We start from the raw sequence: 12,184 nt of genomic DNA, 5'->3' as shown, positions 1-12,184 counted from the left end.
AAGGGTGAGCTCAGGGCACAGTGCACAGGAAGCAAACTGGATTTCTATCAGAACCATCAAGCATTTTTTTGTACTTACAGATTTTCTTCGGTGACAATGTACTTAACCTGAGTAAAGAAGATGTCTGAAAATAAATGCAGCCTTCACATCTAACATGTGGAATTCTGCAACATATTGTATTCTTGGGGTTTAGATATATTCTAAGTCAGGGGTGTCCAAACTTTTTTCAAAAAGGGCTAGATTTGTTGAAGTAAACATGCGTGAGGGCCGACCATATTGCCTAACATTCTTTGAACCATTAAAATTAACTAATACACAGCCCAACAAGAATTCTCTTGCCTTTGCGGCTGTGTGTGGTGAAGAGTCTAAGGATGCGCTCGTATTATTTGGATATACCGTATTTATTGGCGTATAACACGCACCTTCAGTTTAATAGGGATGTTTCAGGAAAAATGTAGATTTTAATAAAGAACTGTGAAACAAAATAAGGGTCAGTGCCCATCAATGCAGCCTAATCAGTGCCCATCTGCAGCCATGAATGCAGCCTCAACACTGACATGAATGCAGCCTCACCATTGACATGAATACAGCTTCACAGTTGCCATGAATGCAGCCTCTGAATGCAGCCTCGCCATTGCCATGAATGCAGCCTCTGAATGCAGCCTTACCATTGCCATTAATGCAGCCTCTGAATGCAGTCTTGCCATTACCATCAGTGCAGCTTAAATTCATGCCCATCTGCAGCCTCGGAGGGGACAGGGAGGGGGGTGGGACGAGTGCCAACAGATTACATACAGGAGAATTTCCTGTTTACTTGGCGGCCTCTTTAATACAAAGTTCCACCTCCTATGATAGACAGAAAAGTCATCCAATGCCAGCCCAGGAGACAGGACTTCCTATTATAGGGAAACAGGAGATTCTTCTGTATGTAATCTGATGGCACTCGTCCCCCCCCCCCCCCCGTCCCCTCTGAGGAATGATAAATACAGTATATATCTTCCCTGAGCGACGGGCCACAAAAGATATATATATCCAAATTACCAGTGGGGCCGTATAAAACCGGACCACAGCCGCAATTGGCCCATGTGCCGGACTTTGGACATGCCTGCTCTAAGTGGTAGGATTTGAAGGTTAAGGTGGACCTTCCCTGAAAAGTTGATGTATCCCTTATTTTCTTCCTCTATTCTCCCCCAGCCCTTAACTAATGTAGCACTACCCTTGAAGGAGCTGCATGGTAATTTGGGTTCTCTGTTCAGCACCTCGACTCTAATGCCGCGTACACACGGTCGGACTTTTCGTCTACAAAAGTCCAACGGACGCTGACGGACTAAAGCTGGCTGGTAATCCGATCGTGTGTGGGCTTCTCCGGACTTTCAACGGACTTTTTTAGCCTCAAATCCGACGGACTTTAGATTTGAAACATGCTTCAAATCTTTACGTCGTAACTACGACGGACCCCGAAATCCGCTCGTCTGTGTGCTAGTCCGACGGACAAAAACCCACGCTAGGGCAGCTATTGGCTATGAACTTCCTTATTTTAGTCCGTTGTACGTCATCACGTACGAATCCGTTGGACTTTTGTGTGGTCGTGTGTAGGCAAGTCCGTTCGTAAGAAAGTCTGCCGCAAGTCCGCCGAAGGTACGTCGGAAGTATGTCGGACAGGCTGTCGGACTTTTGTAGACGAAAAGTCCGACCGTGTGTACGCGGCATAAGAACAACCTCAGCCCTTCTGGTACACCTGGTTGACTGAAATGTACTATATGCACCTATAGGAACACAGGTGTGAATACCTTTAACTTGACTGTGAATTAGTATCAGGAAATAGACACGTGAATATTTAGAGGTAAATGTATTGGTACGGTTTAGACTAAATGGTGGTTTGAGTGGTTATTTGCATACAGAAGATATGCTAAGACACAATCTGCTAGAAAGTATAATCACTATGCAAAAGTAACTTAGAATATCGTTCTCTACCACTATCCTGGACTCAACAGATAAATCAGCAAAGGCAGCAATAAACAGTAGACATGTGCATTCGTTTTCGTCCGAATGCATTTTCGTCCGAATTTCGGGTATTTTTGTTATCGTTATAAGAAACGATAACGAATGCGCAGAATTTGTAAACCGAAAGATAAGACATAAACAAATGCTTTATTTTCGTTTTCATTGCGACAACAGTTCGATATAGAGAGGAGATTCGACATGACGCTGACAATAGCGATCTGTGTCCATCGAACCTGTGGTCGAATGTGCCTAACTTTAGCTCTGTTAGTCCAAGATTATTCTACATAGAGAGAGAAGATTCGACATAGAGAGAAAAAATTTGACATTATAGAGACAATAGCAAAAAAGGTTGAATGTGCCTAATCTAACTCTATTAGTGCAAGATTATTCGACATAGAGAGAAAAGATTCGACATGAAGATTCGACGAAGCAGTCGCCACGAGTGGACATTTATGGTCAAATGCTCCGCCCATAGGCTATGGAAGAATACTAATGTTGGTTAACTATTAATAATAATTAATAAATATAATTATTACTAGTGTCATACAACATTAGAATTCTAGGGTAGGCGGAACATTTGACCGGAAATGTACAATTGCGGAATTGTACAGTTTAGCTGCTCCATCGAATCTTCTTAGAACATTCGACAGACACCATAAGCCTTCAATGACAGATTTGACCTTAATCATTTCAGATTTTAGGACGAATGCATTTTTTAACGAAGCAAAATAAATAAAAACAAATTTCGGGAGTAACTAAATAAATTTATTTTTCGGACGAAAACAAAATTCCGAAACGAAATATTTAATTGTGCACATGTCTAATGAACAGTGCATGTAAGCATTAACTGCAATGTGAATAATAATACCATAACTAGTCTAGAGTGCATTCTAGGAGGATGGCTAGGATATGTTGCAATGTCTCCTGAGAGGTACCTCCTAGCATAGGCAGTAAGTAAAGTTCTCTGTGTATCAGCTGTAGAGGGCAGTTTTTAGTTCTTACTCTTCAGCCGGCTAGCGTTGGGGGCTAAACTGTGCCATTGGTGCACATGAGAATAGTCCCAGTCAAGCCTGCAGGCAGCAATACAGCTACAAGATGGCAGTGAACCAGTGTCAGTTCCTAAAGGTCTCAGTTTTTCTAGCAGCAGATACCAAGTACCAACAGCATCTCACAATACCAACTATATCTCCCCCTTTCCCTTTTTTCCCTCAAAATTTAATATAGAAATATTGGAATTAAATCCCTGCAGCAGAAGCTCACCAGTCCCAGTGATATTGCAGCTCAACATCTGGTCATACACAGCGATTATTCCACTCTCTGCTCTGCAGATAGGTGACTCAGGTTGTCTGCACACTTGGACTCAGCCCTCTGGATCCCGCTCAGGCAGTTGTTATGCAGCAGTGATGTTGCACACTGGACCGCAATGTGCTCTCTTTTGAAACGGCTTGGACCAGCTCTGTGAGCTGAAAATGGGTCACAGTAGTGCAGAATGAAGTGCACTCCTTGATCCATAGTAGAAGTATAGCCAACATAGCTTCAGCTATACTTCTCTTTAACTCTAAACGGATGACCTGTAAAGAATTGCATCGCCTGTACCCAAGTCTGTTGTCATTTCACGGATGCAAGCTTAAAGAGGAAGTAAACCCTGATGGGTTTTACTTCTTCTTTATTTCCCTGCAAAGGTAAAGCATAATAGGCTACTATGCATCGCATAGTAGCCCATTATGTGTCACTTACCTGAGACTGAAGCCTACAATGTCACCGCTGTCCCCACTAGCAGCGAGCGTCCATCTTCACCTCTCTTCCTTCCGGGACCACGAACTCCGGAGTCGCGTGACATCACTCCTGCGCATGCGCGCGGGAGCCGCCAGTCACGGCATAACCCCTTTAGAAACGACACGATCTGCCCTTTCTAAAGTGCACATGCGCCGTAGACATGGGCACACAGATTTATTGTAAATATCTCCTAAACCGTGGCGGTTTAGGAGATATTTCCAGCACCTATAGGTAAGCCTTAATATTGGCTTATCTGTAGGTAAAAGGGGTTGTACATGATGTACAACTACTTTAAGACTTGATATGTTTGGTATCTATTTACTTGATGCAACTCTTCTATATTTTTCCAAAAATTGGATAATATATTGTGTTTTTGTGCACTAAAATAAATTTTTGTGGGTTTGATAAACCATTGTGCTGACATTGTGTGATGTAAAAAAAATTGCAACTACCACCATTTTATGGTCCAGGGTCTCTGCTTACAGAAATAAATATAATAAACATGTGTGCATAAAAGCATTACATGACATTAAAGGCTTTAATTAAAACCCTTTGGCTATATTAAAGCTTAAATATGTAAATATTCTATGACTTACTTTGTATGGAGATAAAAACTTCAGCTTCGGAATGTTCATATTTGTTCAAAGTAATTCCCTTTGCACATTTGTAATTCCCAATGTTCATCATGTTTGCAATTCCGACATGAAATTCAGGTGTGTCGCTCCAGTTTTAAATGACAACATTGCCCTTGTAGAATTTTGTATATTTTCCCAAGTAGCCAGAACGATGGTGACATCTCAGAGTCAGATCATCTCCTTCATGAACATGGAGAAGTGCCTGCAGGATGACCAGGTCTGGAACACAGAGACACATCACATGAGCAGATGAAGGTTACAGGGCAGACATAGCATTGCCTCCACAACCAAGTATATTTGTAGTATAGCCAGGGCTGGGACTAGGAGGGGGTAGAAGCCTGGGGCAGCTTCCCTGGGCACAGTGCCTTTATGTATTTAGGTGAGGCACGAGGCAGCACCCTGTAGTGTACATTCAACTCACCCGAGATCCTGCCTTCACACATTCTATCCTTAACTGACCAGCCCTGCTACCTGGAGTCTGCCCTACCTGACAGGAGGAGCCTGAGAAGAGGAGCAATGATGTATCTGGTGATAAGGCCCATTGTCTGTACCAGTGGCAAACCTGGGGGTGCGGTCTGCACCAGGTATTGGCAATCTAGGGGTGTTGGCTGGCCAATGAGAGTAATAATTTTGTTGCACTTTGCAACTCTCCGACAGGCAAAAATGGCGCTGTAGTGCTGGTATCTTAGATTCAGCTGCATAAAACAGTTAGGGTCACCCACATCAGAGGATGGAGGGAGCACGGTTTGGCATCATTGCCCTAGGCACTGGATGACCTTGTCCCGGCACTAAGTATAGGTTTATAGGTTTTTATTCCTCTGCTGAAGTCACGTGATGTGACAATACGCGTCAGGATTGGAGCACAGGAACTGTCACAGACTGACGATAGGATACGAGCTCGGCGCTCGTGGATGTTTTTTACTATAGCCTTCTGGTAAATGTAAGCGTACCATGTTGTTTTTAACCTAATAAACTGATTTATATACGGGATCACGCTATGTGCACTCTCTTCCAACACTCCACATATATTCATGCCATTGTGACGAGCATTGAGGAAACGGGGACAGTTTGAAGACACCCTTTTGAGGTATACAAACTCGGCGTTCGTTGGATTGATGCCCACACTCATTTTACAAAAGTGAGTGCATCCCCCTTCTGTGTCCAGTCCCCTTTTTCGACTGTGGCCGCCACGGAGTTATACTATATAATGTCTGCTTATTTTTTTTATATACCATCCTGCACACCCACCACCCGAATCGCCTGAATTACTGGATGGGACCCTTGCCTGCTGGTGATTTGTTACTGGATTACAAGCTGTTGTCTTGCAGCAGTAAGGTGAGCTGCTTGCGAGCACAGAGGTGTCCCCACTGAAGACCTTTTTCCCTTCCCTGTGGACTTGTCTTTTTGGAACTGATGACTCATTGTTCGAGCACTTTGTACTACAAGGTGGTGGGACTGTTCACCATTTATTTATTTACTTGGAGTCACTAATAAGAATTTGCTGCGTTACCACATATGTGCTAGTATGATACTAGCCCTTTTGCACTGAGATTTTTTCTTTTCTTTTGTTTCAGTTTTTACAATATTTTTTATGGGCTAGTATGATACTAGCCCTCATGCACATGGACTTTGTTTGATTTATACATATTTTTTATGTGCTAGTATGATACTAGCCCTCATGACATGGACTTTGTTTGATTTATATATTTTTATTTGGTTCAATTATTTTTTTGTACCCACACTGTATTTGTCACTCATTTCATAGTTTTTTATACGTTTTAGGCAATTTTGTTTCTTCAGTTTACTCGGATTTAGTGCTCATGAGATTGCACTTTATTTATACTTTTATATTTTGTATAATTTTTTTCATTTTGCCTTTTGGAATTGATGACTCATTGTTTGAGCACTTTGTACTACAGGGCGGTGGGACTGTTCACCATTTATTTATTTACTTGGAGTCACCATTAAGTATTTGCTGAATTACCACATATGTGCTAGTATGATACTAGCCCTTTTGCACTGAGATTTTTCTTTTGATATGTATTTGCTGAGTTACCACATATGTGCTAGTATGATACTAGCCCTTTTGCACTGAGATTTTTCTTTTCTTCTGTTTCAGTATTTACAATAATTTTTATGTGCTAGTATGATACTAGCCCTCATGCTCATTATACCTTTATATTTTGTATATTTTTTTCATTTTTCATTCACCTCTCTATACATTTGAGCTAGCCCCTTCCCCTTCCTCTTCCTTCCTTCCCCCTTTTTATCACAGCGCAATCACCACTTACTTTATTCATAGGTTTATAGTTGATGCCTTTTGTCCTACACCCCCATGACTTCTCCTCTTTTTATTTATCAATAGGGCTGAAATAAAATAACCCCATCACTAGAATAAAAAGTAAAGAACTCTTTAAAACTAAAATGTTAAATACTTACCTGTCTGCCAGATAATAGATCCAGTTTTCTCTTCTGGGTATTAGGGTTGAAAATGTTTTTTATTGGTAGGATAAACAGAATAATAGAAACACAATTGACATATTGTTTGCAGAAAAGTGACATTGAGCAGCGCTTGCGCATGAGATTTTGTGTATAGTCATACATTCAATTTATGTCAAACAATAAAAGAGCACAAGGAAGAAAGAAAAGAGGAAGGAAGATAAAGAAAAAAGGATCAGAAGAGGAGGAGGGGGAGGGAGAGGATCTGCTGGGAGAGACTGGGGAAGAGAGACATTGACTTGATGGTTGAGGATCAGCCTCTGAATTTGGTTAAAGATCAGGGTAAAGGTGGAGCTGAGTCTTCTGGGTATTTTAGATAGCATATTGCCCCTGGGTACTGTGGTTGCACTTGCCGGATTCTATGTGTTTTATTAACCAGCAGAGGGAACACTGGTGTAGGTGTACCCCCGTAGGGGCTGCTGAGTGATGTGGCCCATCTGTCACCTTGCCCAGCCCGGCATTCACTTTCAGACACTCCAAGACAATAAACAAGTCCATCAGCTTTGTTTTTTGTATTTTATTAAGGGATTAGAACTTGGATGGGGTTAAGAAATTAATGGAATGTCCAGAAAGATTTGCATAGCTTGGAATAATTTAGAAACTCTCCTCCAGCACTACTCTTCAGGTGCAGCTAGCACATGGTTAGGCCTGACACTGGTTTAGCCGTGCCTTATTACCTCCATAAACACTTTTCCCACATCTCCCCCCTGTGCTGGCAGAGATGTGGCGATCGTGCAACCCACGCGCATATCTGGTGGTTTTGTCCACTGATACGACCGTTTTGGCTGACTATCCTTTATTGGATCAAAGAGATCCAAGGATCTGAGGTCCCCAATGATCCGTTGATTGTATTATTACATTGTACAGGTAAACCAGTGGGTACATATAAGAAGTCTATAACACCTCACCTTCTTAATGCTGCAAAAGCACTTATCCCCAGATATTGGAAACAAAAGACCATACCCACTCTACGCCAATGGCTAGTGGAAGTTGAACGTACATATTATATGGAAGATCTTACTCTTTCCCTTAGAAACAAATCTGACCTTGCAAAAAAAATATGGTCCTGCTGGTTTGCCTTTAAATACACAGCCACATTCGCGGAAATTATGTCGCATTCTAAGTAAAATGTCTTTGCTTGCTTATATTGCACAATAGGAGCTCGGACCGAGGCGGGTTCTCACCCCCCTCCTCTCTCCCCCCTCCTCTCTCCCCCCTCCCTCTTCTCTTCCCCCCTCCCTCTTCTCTTTTACCCTCTTCTATTTTACGTTCTTCCTCTTCTACTTACCCTCATCTGTGCTTGGGTATCTCAAGGTACTATGGCTAAACAAGGTTGTCTTACAAAACAGACATTGGTGCTTATAATCAATGTATAATAATGTAGAAGTTTTTGTTACTGACCAGTTGGTAAGCTTTGAACACACTGTGCCTCGACAACGTTTACAGAGATCAGCGGATTATTTAAGTATACATGTGACGCCACTCACTTGGTTACCTAATTGTTTTAAATACTATAAGAATTAGTTGTCAACATGCTTGAATCTTCATTGTATTGTATATTGCATATTGTACCTTCTACTTTTATTTTTTCTAATAAAAAATAATTAAACAAAAAAAAAAAAAAAAAAAAAGTGCCTTATTACAGGCAGGGACCACGGGCCCCTATGGTGCAGCAAAGAAAGTCCTGGTGCTAGCTGCCCTCTTTGGTGGACTACTGACCCCAGTCAGCCCTTTGCAGACCCTGACAGCCCTCCCGACTACAGCTGTCTGACTTCACTGCCACTGCCAGTAATATCACAGTCTCTCCCACTGGCTCTACATCCATCTCAGACTGCCTCTCAGTCTGCTCCAGCATGCCTCTCCCAGCTCTCCCGACTGTGCCTGTCACTCACGGACACCTGGTGGATCCCTCCTGGAGATTTACCTGTCAGTATTCCCTTCTGTCCTCTCCTGCTCCTGTTCAGGACACCCCTTGGGTTGTATGGGGTTCCTGTTCAGCTCCGAGCCCCCAGCCCAAGGCCATCCCCCCAGACTGGGAGGCTCCACCAAAGACCCCAACAGCCTAACACTCAATTTCCAGTTCTTCCACCCAAACAACCACCCCCCCAGCTGGGCTGACCCCAGGCATTTAAGGAGGCCTGCCCCCTGCCAATTCAGGTTGGGAATTGGTCAGAGCTCCTGAACACACCCCAGACAGCTCCACCTCTCAGAATCTTCTGGAGGCCAGAGGGAGGTAACCAAGAAGTGACACTGCCTGTGAGTCACCAGCCTTAGCAGCTAGGCCTGATTAAATTTACCTGCACTAACAAAAATACGACTTCTAGCACCTACCTAAAGTAGAGGGTGCTACACTAGAGTGCAGCAAAGGTCACTACCGGACACCCTCGGAAGTGTTGAAAAGCAGTCATATCTCTACAACAAATAAGTATTCAGCCTCTTCTTTTACAGGGTTCTTCTGTCTCACATGTTTTATCCTAGTTACAGGGTAGTTTTAGGGGTTGCATCTGTTGCGATGCAGAGTGAAAAATAGGGATGAGCTGAACACCCCCCTGTTCGGTTTGCAGAACATGCGAACAGGAAAAAAGTTCGTTCGAACACGCGAACACCGTTAACCACCTCAATACAGGGCACTTACACCCCCTTCCTGCCCAAGCCATTTTTCAGTTTTCAGCGCTGTCGCACTTTGAATGACAATTGCGCGGTCATGTTACACTGCACCTTAATTAAATTTTTATCATTTTTTTCCCCACAAATAGAGCTTTCTTTTGGTGGTATTTGATCACCTCTGCGGTTTTTATTTATTGCGCTATAAACAAAAGAAGAGCGACAATTTTGAAAAAACACAATATTTTTTACTTTTTGCTATAATAAATATCCAATTTTTTTTTTTTTTTTTAACAAATTTTTTCCTCAGTTTAGGCCGATACGTATTCTTCTACATATTTTTGGTAAAAAAAAATTGCGATAAGCGTATATTGATTGGTTTGCGCAAAAGTTATAGCGTCTACAAAATAGGGGATAGATTTATAGCATTTTTATTATTTATTTATTTTTTACTAGTAATGGCGGCGATCTGCAATTTTTATTGTGACTACGATATTGCGGCGGACACATCGGACACTTTTGACACATTTTTGGGACCATTCACATTTATACAGCGATCAATGCTATAAAATTGCATTGATTACTGTGTAAATGTGACTGGCAGGGAAGGGGTTAACACTAGGGGGCGCTCGAGGGGTTAATGTATGACCTAAGGAGGTGATTCTAACTGTGGGGGGAGGGGACTGACTGGGGGAGGTGACCGATCGCTGTCCCTATGTACAAGGGACACGCCATCGGTCTCCTCTCCTCTCTGACAGGACGTGGATCTGTGTTTACATGCACAGATCCACGCTCCTGCTCTGTTACCCGGCAATCGCGGGTGCCCGGCGGACATCGCGGCCGCCGGGCACGCGCACCGGGTCCCGAGTGACGCGGCGGGCACGCGCGCGCTGCCGGCGGCGCGCTCGCGCCCCCTAGTGGTTTGGGAGGGTGAGGACGTCATATGACGTCCTCCCAGAACAACAGAAGCCTCGTCCAGCCGTCATATGACGGTGGGCGGTGGCTTAGTGGTTAAAGTCTATGGGACACGAACATGAATAATCAAAAGTGCTAATTTTAAAGGCTAATATGCAAGTTATTGTCATAAAAAGTGTTTGGGGACCTGGGTCCTGCCCCAGGGGACATGGATCAATGCAAAAAAAAGTTTTAAAAACGGCCATTTTTTCAGGAGCAGTGATTTTAATAATGCTTAAAGTCAAACAATAAAAGTGTAATATCCCTTTAAATTTCGTACCTGGGGGGTGTCTATAGTATGCCTGTAAAGGGGCGCATGTTTCCTGTCTTTAGAACAGTCTGACAGCAAAATGACATTTTGAAGGAAAAAACCCATTTAAAACTACCCCCGGCTATTGCATTGCCGACAATACACATAGAAGTTCTTTGATAAAAACGGCATGGGAATTCCCCAAAGGGGAACCCCGAACCAAGATTAAAAAAAAAAAATGACGTGGGAGTCCCCTTAAATTCCATACCAGGCCCTTCAGGTCTGGTATGGATATTAAGGGGAACCCCGGCCAAATTTTTTTTTAAAAATGACGTGGGGTTCCCCCTAAATTCCATACCAGACCCTTCAGGTCTGGTATGGATTTTCAGGGGAACCCCGCGCCAAAAAAAAAAAAAAACGGCGTGGGGTCCCCCCAAAAATCCATACCAGACCCTTATCCGAGCACGCAACCTGGCAGGCCGCAGGAAAAGAGGGGGGACAAGAGTGCGGCCCCCCCTCCTGAACCGTACCAGGCCACATGCCCTCAACATTGGGAGGGTGCTTTGGGGTAGCCCCCCAAAACACCTTGTTCCCATGTTGATGAGGACAAGGGCCTCATCCCCACAACCCTGGCTGGTGGTTGTGGGGGTCTGCGGGCAGGGGGCTTATCGGAATCTGGAAGCCCCCTTTAACAAGGGGACCCCCAGATCCCCCCCCCCTGTGTGAAATGGTAAGGGGGTACTTACCCCTACCATTTCACTAAAAAACTGTCAAAAATGTTAAAAATTACAAGAGACAGTTTTTGACAATTCCTTTATTTAAATGCTTCTTCTTTCTTCTATCTTCCTTCATCTTCTGGTTCTTCTGGTTCTTCTGGCTCTTCTGGTTCTTCCTCCGGCGTTCTTGTCCAGCATCTCCTCCGCAGCATTTTCTATCTTCTTCTCCTCGGGCCGCTCCGCACACATGGCATGGGGGGAGGCTCCCGCTCTTCTCTTCATCTTCTTCTTCATCCTCTTCTCTTCTTCCTTCTTCTCGTCTTCATTTTCTTCTCCGGGCCGCTCTGCACCCATGCTGGCATGGAGGGAGGCTCCCGCTGTGTGACGGCGCTCCTCGTCTGACAGTTCTTAAATAATGGGGGGTGGGGCCACCCGGTGACCCCACCCCCTCTGACGCACGGTGACTTGACGGGACTTCCCTGTGACGTCGTGGGGAATGCCACAGGGAAGTCCCGTCATATCCCGTGCGTCAGAAGGGGGCGGGGTATTCTGTGCATTCTGTATAGTGGATATGTGGATCTGACATCAGAGTTGGAGGGGGTCCCTTTCAGTATACCAGTGTGACTAACCCCTGTACTCCAGAGGAGTATGATCGCCCTTATTAGCTTCCCTTGCCCGGCACCAGAACGATCCAAGGTCCCTCAGAGCACCCAGTCACTAGCTGTAACTCAGTGTTCTAAGCATAG

General features: G+C 44.0%; 1 protein-coding gene across 1 annotated transcript in view; it reads right to left on the bottom strand.

Moving 5' to 3' along the window:
- The window catches only part of LOC141117256 (Fc receptor-like protein 2), a 177,277-nt gene that overhangs the window by 123,519 nt on the left and 41,574 nt on the right, over nucleotides 1-12,184 (bottom strand). The window lies entirely within an intron of this gene.

The sequence above is a fragment of the Aquarana catesbeiana genome, linkage group LG13 (assembly GCF_042186555.1).
Source record: "Aquarana catesbeiana isolate 2022-GZ linkage group LG13, ASM4218655v1, whole genome shotgun sequence".
Lineage (NCBI taxonomy): Eukaryota > Metazoa > Chordata > Amphibia > Anura > Ranidae > Aquarana > Aquarana catesbeiana.
The sequence above is the reverse complement of the archived record's forward strand: the minus strand, read 5'-3'. Positions and strand labels throughout refer to the sequence as shown.